The sequence below is a fragment of the Nicotiana tabacum genome, chromosome 19 (assembly GCF_000715075.1).
Source record: "Nicotiana tabacum cultivar K326 chromosome 19, ASM71507v2, whole genome shotgun sequence".
NCBI classification, from domain to species: Eukaryota; Viridiplantae; Streptophyta; class Magnoliopsida; order Solanales; family Solanaceae; genus Nicotiana; species Nicotiana tabacum.
Window position 1 is genome coordinate 76,712,825 of NC_134098.1, and position 15,351 is coordinate 76,728,175.

The window sequence follows — 15,351 nt, forward strand, 5'->3', positions numbered from 1 at the left end:
GGTTCATTTCCACCATTTTCAAGTCGGTTTTTGGAGCTTTTGGAGAGATTTTCGAAAGGTGATTCAAGGGCTATCAGTGAGGTAAGTTGCTTGAGCCCTAATACTTGTATACATGGTGATTTTCCGTTGTTTAATCATTGTAATTAGTGAAAATGAGGGGTTAGGGCTTGGAATTTTTAAGAGTTTAATTTAAGGATTGGAAGGACCAAATGATGTCGGATTTTGATGAATTTGATATGGTTAGACACGTGAGTGAATGAGCTTTCTAGTTTTGTAAATTTTGTTGGATTTTGAGACGTGGGCCCGGGGGTCGGGTTTGAGCCAATTTTGGGTTTTGGTCTAATTTGATAGTTTTTGTTGTTGAATTTATTCCATTAGCGTATATTAGTGGTATTGTCCTGATTGTAAATAGATTTGGAGCATTTGGAGGCCGAGTCCACAGACAAGAGCATTGCGGGGTAGAGATTTGATCGGTTTGAGGTAAGTAATGATTGTAAATCTAGTCCTGAGGGTACGAAACCCCGGATTTTGTATCATTCTACTATTTTTAGTGACGCACATACTAGGTAACGAGCGTGTGGGCGTGCAGTGTTGGGGATTGTGACTTGGTCCGTCCCGTAGCAACTGTAAAGTTGCATACTTTGTTGAAACTATATGATACTTATATGTTTTAGAAAGAGTTTCTGTAAATTGGGTTGAATGCCATGTTTGGGCCTTGTGCCAGTGTTGTTTGGACCCTTAGGGGCCTTTTCTTACTATCCTCTCACTATTTTTGATTGAAAATCTATACTCAGTCATGTTTATACTTGTTTACCGCATAACTCAGTTTTATGACTCTATTTTGATGCATATAAATGTTTAGGGCCGAATGCCCTGTTTTACTGAAATGCCCGAGTGGCTTGAGAGGTTTATGACTGAGTGAGGCCGAGGGCCTAATTTGTGAGGATATTTATGGGATCGGGCTGCACACCGCAGTATGTTGCATATTTATGGGATCGGGCTGCACATCATAGCATGTTTGATATCAACTGAGGGCCTGATTGTGAGGATGAGTATGGATCGGGGCTGCCCGCCTGCAACATACTTTATTATTATAGTACGTGAGTTGTCCGTGCAGCACGTGAGTTGTCCGTGTAGATTATAGCGCTTGGTCTAAAGGAGCCCCTCCGGAGTCTGTACACACCCCCAGTGAGCGCAGGTACCTACTGAGTGCCGAGTGCCGAGTACTGAGTGACTGGGAGGCATGAGTGATTGTGAGGTATGCCCGAGTGGCAAGAGTGATTGTGAGGTATGCCCGAGTGGCACGAGTGACTGTGAGGTTTGCCCGAGGGGCTGTATATGAGTGATGTTTTCCCCGAGGGGTTGTTTATGATTTCATCATTTTTGCCCACCTTTGCATTTTTCCTCTGTTGAAAACTGTTGAAAAATATCTTTAAATGATTTTTACTGGAACTGGGTTTAAACGAGATGTTTTGATTCAAATTCTGATTTTTAAAGCATGTGGTATTCTACTGAAATTTCCCGATATGAACGTTATATGCTTTATTGCTCGTCACTACTGCTCAGTCTTTATTTATTGTTGTTACTTACTGAGTTGGCGTACTCACGTTACTCCCTGCACCTTGTGTGCAGATCCAGGTGTAGCTGGACACGGTAGTGGTTGTTGATTATTTTGGTTGCATATTTTCTCGGAGATAGTAAGGTAGCTGCTTGGCGACCGCAGCCCCTACTCTTCTCCCCTTTATCTTCCTCTAGTTGTATTTAGCTATTTTCCAGGCTGAGTTAGGCTTGATATTGTTAGACAGATTGTAGTAGATGCTCATGACTAGTGACACCCCGATATCGGGCTTTTCTTTTCCGCACTTTTATTTTGATTTGAACTCCTTTGCGAAGGTTTTTATGTTAAATAGCATTGAAATTATCTTTGAAATGAAAATATCGGTTTGTTTTGGAAATGAGTCGGCTTGCCTAGTTCCACGATAGGAGCCATCACGACAGGGGTTTGTTTGGGTCGTGACAACTGTATAGGGCCAATCCATCCCAGGGAAATTCATCCCAAATATAAATGATAAGGGCATCTCTGTGCCCAGGTAATCCATCCCAAATATAAATATATAAGGCAACTCCATGCCTAGGAAAGTCCATCCCAAATATAAATAAATAAGGCAACTCCATGCCCAGGGAAATCCATCCCAAAAATAATATTATCTGCACTCACTGTGGGGAGGGGGGTGCAGACTCCGGAGGGGCTCCTTCAGCCCAAGTGCTATAATAAGCCAATCTGGCCTGTTGTGACGTGCAGCCCGATCCCATAATAATAAAGCCTATAAGGCCTGCAGCCCCGATCCATATAATAATAAAGCCTATAAGGCCTGCTGCGACGTGTAGCCCGGGCCCATAATATATATATATATATATATATATATATATATATATATATATATATATTGTTAGACATGGCCTGCTGCGGCGTGCAGCTCGTTCCCATAATTATCCTCACAATTGGAGGAACATGACTGAGTATGAAATTACAATTTAAACAAATAATTTAACAACAATACGACATTTGTGGGTCTCAATAATACTGGCATATAGCCTCAACATGATCTTTAACATGATTCTCAGCTCAATTTCTTTAACACATGAAAGTTCATGAATAATGCCAAGATTATTTGACTACAAAATTTTACGGAATCAATTACCTCACAATTTCTACCGTGCACGCCCACATGCCCGTCAACTAGCATGTGCATCACCTCCAAACAAATCACATAACACGTATATTCAGGGTTCATACCCTCAGGTCCAAGTTTAGAAATGTTACTTACCTCGAACAAGCCGAATCAAATCCGAGCAAGCTAAACAATACTTCGAAAAATCCATTCCACGCGTATCAACCTCCGAACGTCTTCCTATCTCCTCAATTCTAAGCCAAACGATCCGAAAGTAGTCAAACAACGTGCAAATTAATCAAAATATACTCTAATGCTTACAATTTAACAATTTATAAAAAATTCCAACTCCAATCGAAAAGTCAACAAAAAGTCAATGGTAGGGCCCATGTCTCGGAATCCGACAAAAATTATAAAGTCCGAACCCCCATTCAACCACAAGTTCAACCATACCAAAATTACTCAATTTCGACCACAACTCGGCCTTCAAATCCTCAATTAAAGTCTATGAAATTTTCTACCATTTCAACCCAAAATACTAATTTAATAATAAAATAATAATATATTCATGTAATTTAAACAAAACTAAGTTAGAATCACTTACCTCAATTCATATGGTGAAAATCGTCTCAAATATCGCTTCAATCCGAACTTCATAGCTTCAAATATGTTAAAATGGCCGAAACCCCCGAAATATAGTTTCTGCCTAGATATTTACCTTTCGCGATCATGAAGCACAATTTTCTCAGCTCAAAATTGCCCTTCGCGATCGCGAAAAACCAATCGTGATCGCGAAAAACAAGCTGCTCAACTCCTCCAGATAACCTCTAGTATAATGGCCATAACTATTTGTATAAAACTCCAAATGACAAATGGTTTAACTTTTTGAAAACTAGATACCAAGGGCTACAACTTTTATTTTTGGATGATCTCCAAATCCTTTATAGAGTGCGAGATATAAGCTTCTAAAAACAGCCTTTTGCAGCAGAAATTTCCTTCTACGCGATCGCCAAAAGCCTTCCGCGATCGCGATTCAAAGACCAATTTTTCCCATTTTTCTCTTTGCAATCGCGGCCAATTCTACGCGATCGCATTGCACACTACTGTAGTCAAAAACCAGCAACTAAAAATGGCCTAGAAATGGTCCGAAACTACCCCGAAACTCACCCGAGCCCCTCGGGACCCCGTCCGAACATACCAATAAGTCCCAAAATATATTACGGACCTACTCGAGGCCTCAAATCACATATAACAATATCGAAATGGCGAATCGTACCACAATTCAAACTTAGAAAATTTTAAATCTTTCGATTTTCAAAACTCGTGCCGAACCATATCAATTTAACTCGGAATTAACTCAAATTTTGCGTACAAGTCATAAATGACGTAACGAAACTACTAAAATTTTTGAAATCACAATATGAACCCGATATCATCAAAGTCAACTCCCGGTCAAACTTATGAATATTCTAAACCTTCAAGTTTTTAATTTTCGCCAATTGGTGTCGAAACCTTCTAGAAATATCCAAATGAAATTTCGGGCATACGCCCAAGTCCAAAATCACCATCCAGACCTAACGTAACCATCAAAACTACATTCCGAGGTCAAATACTAAAAAGTCAAACTTGGTCAACTCTTCCAACTTAAAGCTTCAAACATGAAATTCATTCTTCCGAACTAATTTCGAAACACCTGAAAATCCAAAACCGATAATTCACACAAGTAATAATACATTATACGAAACTAATTAACATTTCACATAGCTAAAAGGAGCGTAAATGTACAAAATGACCGGTTGGGTCGTTACAGGAGCGTTTGGTATCAATTGGGCATTGATGAGTTGTAAATGGTATCGCAAATATGGTGCAATATGTTTTTCCTACGTGTTCGTGTGGTTTATAATCGTCATCTTGTGGAAAAGGGTTCTATCATACTGTACTGAGGAAGATCGAATATGGCAGAAAGGATTTGCTGGAAATGAAGAGGGGTGTGAAAACTTGATTATCGTTGGGATGCAACATGAATTTGAGTGTGGAATGTATTGTCGGACTTTCAGTTGATGTCAATGGTGAATGAACGGACTTGTACAATTGGTGGATGAGCACGGGCTCGGGAGGGTTTACTGATTTTTTGGAAGTTGTACCCAGTGTAGCGTCGTTGGGAGATGTCGGTATGAAATTCCACATGCGGGCTATTTCCTGTGGACAAGTCAGCGGCTATGTGATTTTGATGAAGCTTCCATAAAGAGTTCTACTTACTACGAAGCGAAAGGTCGAGTATACGACTATGGCTGATAATTCGGAATGTTCATGAAAAGTTTAATAAGAAACTACAAGAAATCTGGCGGGTTGATGGTGCGAGATCATGGTAATAGAGAACGAGAAATCTTTGTGGGTTCTAAGTTTATATAATCGTTGCTTAAAGCTAAGTGGGGGAGCCCCACCGTCTACGATTGGATTGTGTGGTTGTCTGCTGGTGCGGTTTCTGGTTATCGGTGCATTGGTGGGTCATTTGGACATTCCTACAAGAAGTTATGACTAAATTACCAAAGTCTGGAAAAATACAATTCTGCAACCAATTCTGCGATCGCAGAACCATTATGCGACCGCAGAAGTAGTTATGCGACCGTAAAATGGTCGCAAACCTGTCCAGTGAAACCCATTTCTGGGCATCTATTTTGCGGTGCATTTTGCGACCCGCATACCCATTCTGCGGTCCATTATGCGACCGCAGACCTGCTTTCGGAGGGTTAATTTTTCTACTTTCATAACCCGAACCCATTTTGATAAATAGGCTTTGGGACTCATTTTGGAGCAAAAATGTGATATTTTTTAGAGAGAAGGGAGAGTGTTCTAGAGAGAGGAAGAAGCTCAAGTTCTTTGTTCATAAAGATCTTGTTCAAGCTTTGAAATCTAATAAGGAAATATCATAATATCTTCACCCAAGAGATACGAGGCTTTCGGAGACCAATTCTCGTAGCAAGGGCATAGCGGAATAAAGAATTGCATGGGTTGAGGTAAGTAACACTTCTAAACTTGGTTCTGAGGGTATCCTCAAATTTGGTATGATATAAATTGTTTGGAGGTGACATACACGATAGGTGACGAGCATGTAGACGTGCACCATATAAATTGTGTCTTGAATAAATCCTGTGCAGTTGTAAGATTAATGAATCATGTTATTATCTGAACATTCTCCACATGTTAGAGAAATTGAGCTGAGGCTCCTATTAAAGATCATGTTTAGGCTACGTGACAATATTTTGGGACCCATGGGGTCGTGTTGTTGTTGAATTAATTGTTCAAAAATATATATTTCACACTCGGTAATAATTGTCCATTGTGAGGATATTTATGGGATTGAGCTGCGCAACGCAGCAGGCCATTTGGCTTTATATATGTTATTATTAAATGGATCAGGGTTGCCCGCCTGCAGCAGGCAAGAATGGTTTTATACATTATTATTGTTCTGGATCGGGGCTGTCCGCCTGCAGTAGGCCTTATAGGCTTTACTATTTTATGGATCGGGGCTGCTCGCCTGTAGCAGGCCTTATAGGTTTTGTTATTATACGGATCGGGACTGCCCGCCTGCAGTAGGCCATATTGGCTTTGAATTACGCTTGGGCTGAAGGAGCCCCTCCGGAGTCTGTACACACTCCCAGTGAGCATAGATGATCATCGATATTCGGGATGGAATTTCCCAGGGCATGGACTTGCCTTACTTATTTGTATTGTAATGAGTTTACCTGGACATGGATCTTGATCGAATTATTTATATTTGGGGGATAAATTATCCCAGGGCTGGATTGGCCTTATACGGTACTGAGTGACTGACTGTCAGTCGATGTGTATTTATATACGGGTTGGAACACCCCTAGGCTGGATTGGCCATAAACAGTACCAAGTGACCGGATAATTTGTGACCAGTATTTACATGAGGTCTTTTTATTGAGATGTCATATGCCTCATATCATGCAGTATTGATCTATTTCACTTGTATTGAGTTTAACTATTGAACTTGAAAGCATGCCTAAATTTCTGTACCATTATATTTACTGGACTGTACCTGTGGAGCTCATCATTTCTTCTAGCCCAGAGGTTAGTCTTGTTACTTATTGAGTTATTTGTACTCATACTACACTCTGCACCTCGTGTGCAGATCCAGGTGCTTTCGGATACAGAGATTGTTAGATTTCAGAGTACTATCAGTTGGAGACTATCAAGGTAGCTGCTTGGCGTCCGCTGACCTTGTCTCTCTTTCCTTCAGTTATTGTACGGTTCTATATTTTTAGACAGTGTTTTTTATCAGTCAAATATTGTACTCATATTAGATACTCATGCACTCAGTGACACCGGGTTTTGGGAGTGTTATATTTGAAATTGTGAGATTTGTTCCTCTGAATTTAATTAATTGTTTGCAAATTTAAAAGATATGGTGGATTATTCAGATTTTTGGCTTGCCTAGTTTTGAGATAGGCACCATCACGACAGGTGAGATTTTGGGTCGTGACAAGTTGGTATCAGAGCCTAGGTTACATAGGTCTCACGAGTCATGAGCAGGTTTAGTAGAGTCTTGCGGATCGGTACGGAGACGTCTGTACTTATCTTCGAGAGGCTGCCGAAACCTTAGGAAATCTCACTTTCTTGCATACTATCGTGCGGAATTGATTTGGCTTGAAATATAACTCTTTGAATTCCTTCCATGCATTTCGTATGCGCATATGACCGCTCGGTATAAGTTGTGCATCGCCGGCTTGTGATTCTATAAACAAGGTTCAAGATGTGTATTCTGTGTTTTGGTGATGGGCCAGTCTGGAGGACTTGAGGCCAGGTTTAGACCGCAGCTTAGGCTCGGTTGCTTGAGTTGTAACATGTACATTTGGACTCATATGTCTGGTAATGTCCCTACGAGTGGAATTTGTGGCTCGATGAGCGGTGGAATGGCTTTGTGATGAGAATGATGTGACTTCGGAATATGTTAAAATGATTTGAATGTGACGAGAAGTATTTCCTTGAAATGTAAAAAGGACCATTAGGTGCTTGATTTTCATTTTGATGTGACGTACAGTCCTAAATATGAATGTTCTGAAGGATCTTTCAGTTAAATTGTGGGACAAATTAAATTCTCATGTCTTGTTAATGAGTTTGGACTCAGAAAGATTAAGTGATTGCGTAGTAATTGTGGTTGCGAAAGGGTATAACAAGATGGCAATTTGAGACTAAGCAGGTGGGTTATCTCATGCAGACTAATCTATGTAGGTGCGTTCCTTACGATGTGAATAGAGAGTTTCTTTCCTGCCAGCGGGGCGTATGTGTAGACTTGAATTTGAATCTGGTTGAGAAAGTTGACTTGATTGTCGCAAGAATAAATGTGAACTTAGCGGATGATTGAGGTAGTTTATGGTGGGTGTTGCATAAGCTTGAGAAGAATTTTCATTGAACTGACTGCAGTATTATGACAGTAATAAAGTATGGGTATTATGAATTATCGAGTGTTTTGTTCTATGGCTTTGAGCCAAGTGGGGGAGTCTGCTATTGACAATTCAATTCATGGTTATATGTTTAAAATTTAGTTTTGGTCTGAGGCATACTTGTGGGTTAGTTATAACTTGCAGAGATTAAGATCGAGGGTGACTCGAATAAGGAAATTCCTGGATACAAGTTATATTGCACTTATGAATATATAAAAATCATGGAATAAGTGAGTTGTTATTTGTGAAGGATGTAGTGTGCACAGAGTATGAATTTGATTGGTGGTGTTAAGATTGGGGTACTTCTTTGGGTGCTGTTGTGCTAATGGGGCATGTGTCTTTCGGCCCGTTTGGGCGGTGCAATTGATATTTGAGCATAGTGGATGACTCCTGAGAAAGTTCCAATGGATTCAAGATTAATATGTAACAATTGAGAATTTTTGGCGGATTTGTTTATGGCTAAAATATGAGATTTAAGTTGGATGGTGTCGAGACTTGTGCCATTTTTGTATATCATTAGGGATTTTATATTTCGGTATCAGGAAGGTGAATGAAACGGCCTTAGACTCAAATAAGGTATTTTCAGAGTAAGTGTTTCGGTTGTGGTATTTATAAGGGTAATTATGATGTGGAGATACTCTACAGATGTTTTGGTGGCAATATTCTTGGGTTTTGGTGACCTACGTGGTTTGGTCGAGTTAGAGGAATTTAGTTCTAATAGCTTACTTATGTGCAAATGGATTTCAAAGTATTCTTGACAGTTTGAACCGGATATTTTCTACTAGTGTGGGAAATATGTTGTATATTGTGATTTCCTCCTTGAACGAAGCGAGAGAAAGGTTTCTAACTAACCGGGTATGTAATTTGCCGGTGACTCAGAGTTGATAATGAGATTCTTGTGCCTTTCACATGGTAGATGTGATGTGATGTGATGTGCGAGATTTAGATTCACACGCATAAGGTGGTAGTTCATTCTTGAAATAAAGATCACGAATTTTGGACAGAATGGTCAGTTTCAGATATTTAGAGGAATGTTATAACTGCCCGAGGATCCCTGAGAAGGGTGCGCATTTTAGAAGGCGTGTTGTGTTTTGACTTACGGATGTTCATCGATATTGCAGTACCCACCCGGGTTATAGACTGCTAATATTCAAATTATTTCTATGTGGCACAAAAGAATTATGAAAGTATTCCTCATGGGAAGATCGTGAAAGGAAGACGTGTTAGTCATTCTAGTGCTGGAGTTAGGATCAGGTACGGTGATTCATGTGTTTGATGAATTTGAAGATTGGGAGTTCTCAGAAGTATATTATTTCAGGTTGCGGCCTGTTTGAGGTGAGTATTTTATTTTTACTCAGTGGAGGCACTAGTTGCGTTAATTATTTGTGATAGCTACGCGCTATAAGTGTGCATATATGTGAGGTTTGAGCCAATGTGCGGGCATCAGGGCAAGTACTCATACTCGAAAGAATGCTTAGGCTATGATATGCCTAGAGTTGACTGTTGAGTGTAAAGTTATAATGTTTCTCATGTTCATACCTTTGTTGAGAACTATCTGGGCTACATTTGAGGTTTCAAAGAGGTTAATTCCCCTGAATAAATGGGGTAGTTACTATTTTTGCGTTAACTTGCCAATTTGAAGTGTGACACCAGACTTTGCACATGCTTATGCTATGGTGTTATTTATACCAGTCCAGGAATATGTGAATCTTATTTCTTTATCACACACATCTGTACTTATTTGATTGCTCCTCTATGATATGCTTGGACTAGAGGCCTGTGACCATGCCTGGCGGATTACGTTATTGGCACGTGACTTGTTCGTGCGGATCCATATATTGATATTTTTAGCACGTGAGTTGTCCGTGCGGGTTCAGATATCGATACGATAGCACACGAGTTATCCGTGCGAGTGATGTTAATGTGAGCTCTAAAAGAGCTAATTACTGTTATTAAACTTGTGTGTATCAGTTGTACAATATATAATGAGATTATAGCATTACAATTGTGGTGGTGCTTGTTGAACTTACAATACGGTTCTCTACTTTTAGACATTTTCTATTTTTGGGTACAAAGTTGCGCAGTTGTGGATTGAGTTGTATTGGTGTAGCATGTCAATTGGATAGTTTTGTTTAATAATATAAGGTCATTGGACCTAGAATGGATACTATCAGATTGGATTCCGGTATATTGGGAGGATAATATTGAAGGTCGGCATAGAAAGTGATTTTATCTAGGACTATGGTTATGGCTGGATACAACTTGTTCATACTTATACAGTGTATAGATGTGAGATTCGGGTATTGAAAAGAATTCTGGAGGTTAGAAATTTGGCTTCATGGTTTTTGGGCTAAGGTTAAATTAATGATTTTCAATTATGTTGTGTGGTCAGGCCTATATAGAATAAGGTGACGTGAGATCACCCCTGGGTACGTGCGTGGTAAGATGGAATAGTGATGTGGTGGCTTGGAAACAACTCCTGGCACATTCGAGGACGAACGTATGTTTAAGTGGGGGAGATTGTAACGACCCGACCGGTTGTTTTGAGCATTTACGCTTCTTTTAACTATTTGAAGTATTGAATAACTTCCTACGAGATACTATGACTTGTGTAAATTATCAATTTTGGTTTTAAGGTATTTTGGAGTTAGCTTGGAAGAATGAACTTTCATGTTGGAAGCTTAAGTTGAAATAGTTTATCGGATATTGACTTATGTGTAAACGACTTCGGATTTAAATTTTTATGACTTCAATAGCTCTGTATGGTGATTTTGGACTTAGAAGCGTGTCCGAAAAATTATTTGGAGGTCCGTAGTAGAATTAGGCTTGAAATACCGAAAGTTGAATTTTTTGGAAGTTTGACCGGGGGTTTACTTTTTGATATCGAGGTCGGAATCCGATTCTGGAAATTGAAATAGCTTCATTATGTCATTTATGACTTGTGTGCAAAATTTGAGGTCAATCGGACTTGATGCGATAGGTTTCGGCATCGAATGTAGAAGTTGAAAATTTCATAAGACTAAAGTTTCAAGTGAGTTCGCACAAGACCCAACTTTGAACAATAATATCTATATATATATATTTATGTGATGATCTACCTATCAAATGAAAGATCTTCGAGTCTAGTTTCTAACGCTTCAAACCGTTCGTCATTTGGACATTCCTACAAGAGGTTATGACTAAATTACCAAAGTCTGGAAAAATGCGATTCTGCGACCAATTCTGCGATCGTAGAAGTAGTTATGCGACCACAAAATGGTCGCAAACCTGTCCAGTGAAGCCCATTTCTGGGCATCAATTTTGCAGTGCATTTTGCGACCCGGATACCCATTCTGCGGTCCATTATGCGACCGCAGACCTGCTTTCGGAGGGTTAATTTTTCTACTTTCATAACCCGAACCCATTTTGATAAATAGGCTTTGGGACTCATTTTGGAGAAAAAATATGACATTGTTTAGAGAGAAGGGAGAGTTTTCTAGAGAGAGGAAGAAGCTCAAGTGCTTTGTTCATCAAGATCTTGTTCAAGCTTTGAAATCCAACAAGGAAATATCACAAGATCTTCACCCAAGAGATACGAGGATTTCGAAGACCAATTCTCGTGGCAAGGGAATAGCGGAATAAAGAATTACATGGGTTGAGGTAAGTAACACTTCTAAACTTGGTTCTGAGGGTAGGAATCCCCGAATTTGGTATGATATAAATTATTTGGAGGTGACATACACGATAGGTGACGAGCATGTAGACGTGCACCATATAAATTGTGTCTTGAATAAATCCTATGCAGTTGTAAGATTAATAAATCATGTTATTATCTGAACATTCTCCATGTGTTAGAAAAATTGAGCTGAGGCTCCTATTAAAGATCATGTTTAGGCTACGTACCAATATTTTGGGACCCATGGGGTCGTGTTGTTGTTGAATTAATTGTTCAAAAATATATATTTCACACTCGGTAATAATTGTCCATTGTGAGGATATTTATGGGATTGAGCTGCGTAACGCAACGGGCCATTTGGCTTTATATATGTTATTATTAAATGGATCGGGGTTGAGAATGGCTTTATACATTATTATTGTTCTGGATGGGGGATGCCCGCCTGCAGCAGGCCTTGTAGGCTTTACTATTTTATGGATCGGGGCTGCCCGCCTGCAGCAGGCCTTATAGGCTTTGTTATTATATGGATCGGGACTGCCCGCCTGCAGTAGGCCATATTGGCTTTGTATTACGCTTGGGCTGAAGGAGCCCCTCCGGAGTCTGTACACACTCCCAGTGAGCATAGATGATCATCGATATTCGGGATGGAATTTCCCAGGGCATGGACTTGCCTTACTTATTTGTATTGTAATGAGTTTACCTGGACATGGATCTTGATCGAATTATTTATATTTGGGGGATAAATTATCCCAGGGCTGGATTGGCCTTATACGGTACTGAGTGACTGACTGTCAGTCGATGTGTATTTATATACGGGTTGGAACACCCCTAGGCTGGATTGGCCATAAACAGTACCAAGTGACCAGATAATTTGTGACCAGTATTTACATGAGGTCTTTTTACTGAGATGTCATATGCCTCATATCATGCAGTATTGATCTATTTCACTTGTATTGAGTTTAACTATTGAACTTGAAAGCATGCCTAAATTTCTGTACCATTATTTTTACTGGACTGTACCTGCAGAGCTCATCATTTATTTCAGCCCAGAGGTTAGTCTTGTTACTTGTTGAGTTAGTTGTACTCATACTATACTCTGCACCTCGTGTGCAGATCCAGATGCTTTCGGATACAGAGATTGTTAGATTTCAGAGTACTATCAGTTGGAGACTATCAAGGTAGCTGTTTGGCGTCCGCTGACCTTGTCTCTCTTTCCTTCAGTTATTGTACTGTTCTATATTTTTAGACAATGGTTTTTATCAGTCAAATATTGTACTCATATTAGATGCTCATGCACTCAGTGACACCGGGTTTTGGGAGTCTTATATTTGAAATTTTGAGATTTCTTCCACTGAATTTAATTAATTGTTTGCAAATTTAAAAGATATGGTGGATTGTTGAGATTTTGGGTCGTGACATGTAGAGAAATTCGGACGTTGGAATTTGGTTCTAAGGCTTATTGACTAAATAAAAGGGAGGATCTTCAGTCTGACTCGAGATAATGTGTTCGACTGGATTGTGGTGTCACGGGTAGGAGCACGAGGTGTTAAATAGTGATTTTGGACAACTCCGGAAAAATCCTTGGCACGTTCGAGGACGAACGTATATTTAAGTGGGGGAGAATGTAACGACCTGATCGGTCGTTTTGAGCTTTAGCGCGTTATTCAGCGGTTTGAGGCCTTGAGTAGCTTCACTTCAGGAATTATGACTTGTACGTGTTGTTGGAATTGAATTTCTTTAAGTTCAGAGTTGACTTGGAAAGCAAATTCTAATATCGAAAGCTTTAAGATGGAAGAATTGACTACGGTTTGACTTTTGAGTAAACGGCCTCGGAATCTGGATTTGAAGGTTCCAATAGGTTCATAAGATAATTTTGGACTTGGGCGTTTATTCGGGTTGAGTATCGGATCACCCGAGAGTATTTCAGCGCTTATTGTAAAAATTAGCATTTTTGAAAGTTTTAGAATTTCGTAAGTTCGGTTTGAAGTGGATTTTGATGTTATCGATATCCATTTGGAGTTCCGAGACTTGAAATAGGTTTGTATCATGATTTGTGACTTTCACGCAAAGTTGGCGTCATTCCGTAATGTTTTGATATGGTTCAGACGCGTTCGTCAAAGTTTGAAAGTTTAAAGAAGGATTTCGATCGTCGATTCATAGTTTTGATGTTGTTTGGCATGATTTGAGGCCTCGACTAAGTTTGTATTGTGTTTTGGGATGCGTTGGTATATTTGGTCAAGATCCCGGGGGCCTTGGGTGGATTTCGGATGGTTAACGGATTGGATTTTTGACTTAAGGAAAAGCTAGAGAATTCTAGTTGCTGGTGCAACCGCTTCTGCGGAAGCTTCATCGCAGAAGCGAGGTAATCGCCATAGAAGCGGTTGGAAAGGAAGCTGGGCAGAAGCTGGTTGCTCATCGCAGAAGCGGGGCTCTGGGCGCACCTGCACATCCGCAGGAGAGGAAATGTTGAGCGCAGGAGTAGATGGCATCGCAGAAGCAGCAGTGGCTCGCACCTGCGTGTGCGCAGAAGAGGAGCCCTTGTCCGCAGGTGCAAAGGAGCTGTCACCAGTGCTGCTTCGCAGATGCACATTTTTGGTCGCAAAAGCGAGTCCGCAGGTGCGAAAGTCGTTGGGTAGTGGGGGTGCTTTTAATCCGAGACTTAGCCCATTTCTCTAACATTTTCATTTGGTTGGGCGATTTTTGGAGCTCTTGGAGGGGAGAGTTTCATCATCTATGTCAAGGTAAGTAATTCCCGCACATTGTGAGTTAAGTACAAGGTTTATATATGGATTTAAACATGACAATTAGTAAAAATTTGGGATTTTGGTAGAAAATCTAGAATTCGGTATTTTTTAGATTTTGACCACGAAATTGGACGTGGAATTGGAAATAAATCATATATTTGAGTTCGTAATATTATGGGTAAAGTTTATCTTCAAACAATTTCGGAAACCGGGCACGTGGGCCCGAGGGTTGACTTAATTGACTTTTAGAGCGGAGTTGAGGATTGTTATAAATTGATTAATTATATGCATTGGAGTATATTTTGATTGAATTGCACATTGTTTGACTAGTTTCGGATCATTTGGCTTGAATTAAAGAGTAGGAAAGGTGTTGGAGTCGGTTATGGAACTTCGGAGCAAGGTAAGTCTCATGTCTAACCTTGTGAGGGGGAAACTACCCCCTAGGTGATGTAATTGCTATGTGATACTTGTTGTGGGTATTACGTACGCACGAGGTGATGAGAGTCCGTATGTAGCTAAAGCATGTTTATGTCCGGGTAGACTTAGGGCCTTATTATGAAATAATTGAATTATTTGAACTCGTTATGTTGGCTTAACTAATTGAACTTATAATTTTAATTGATTTAGAAATAAAAATATGTATACTAGACCGGGCCTTATCACCTTGAGTTGTTGGCTAGTTATTTGAGAAACGGTAAAGATTATATTCACCTTGTACTCATGTACTGTATTGTAAGCACGTGTCTTGTGATTCGATAACTTCTTTCCTTTCTTGTGGAGCAGGCCGAACTCCTCGGCAGTATAATAGA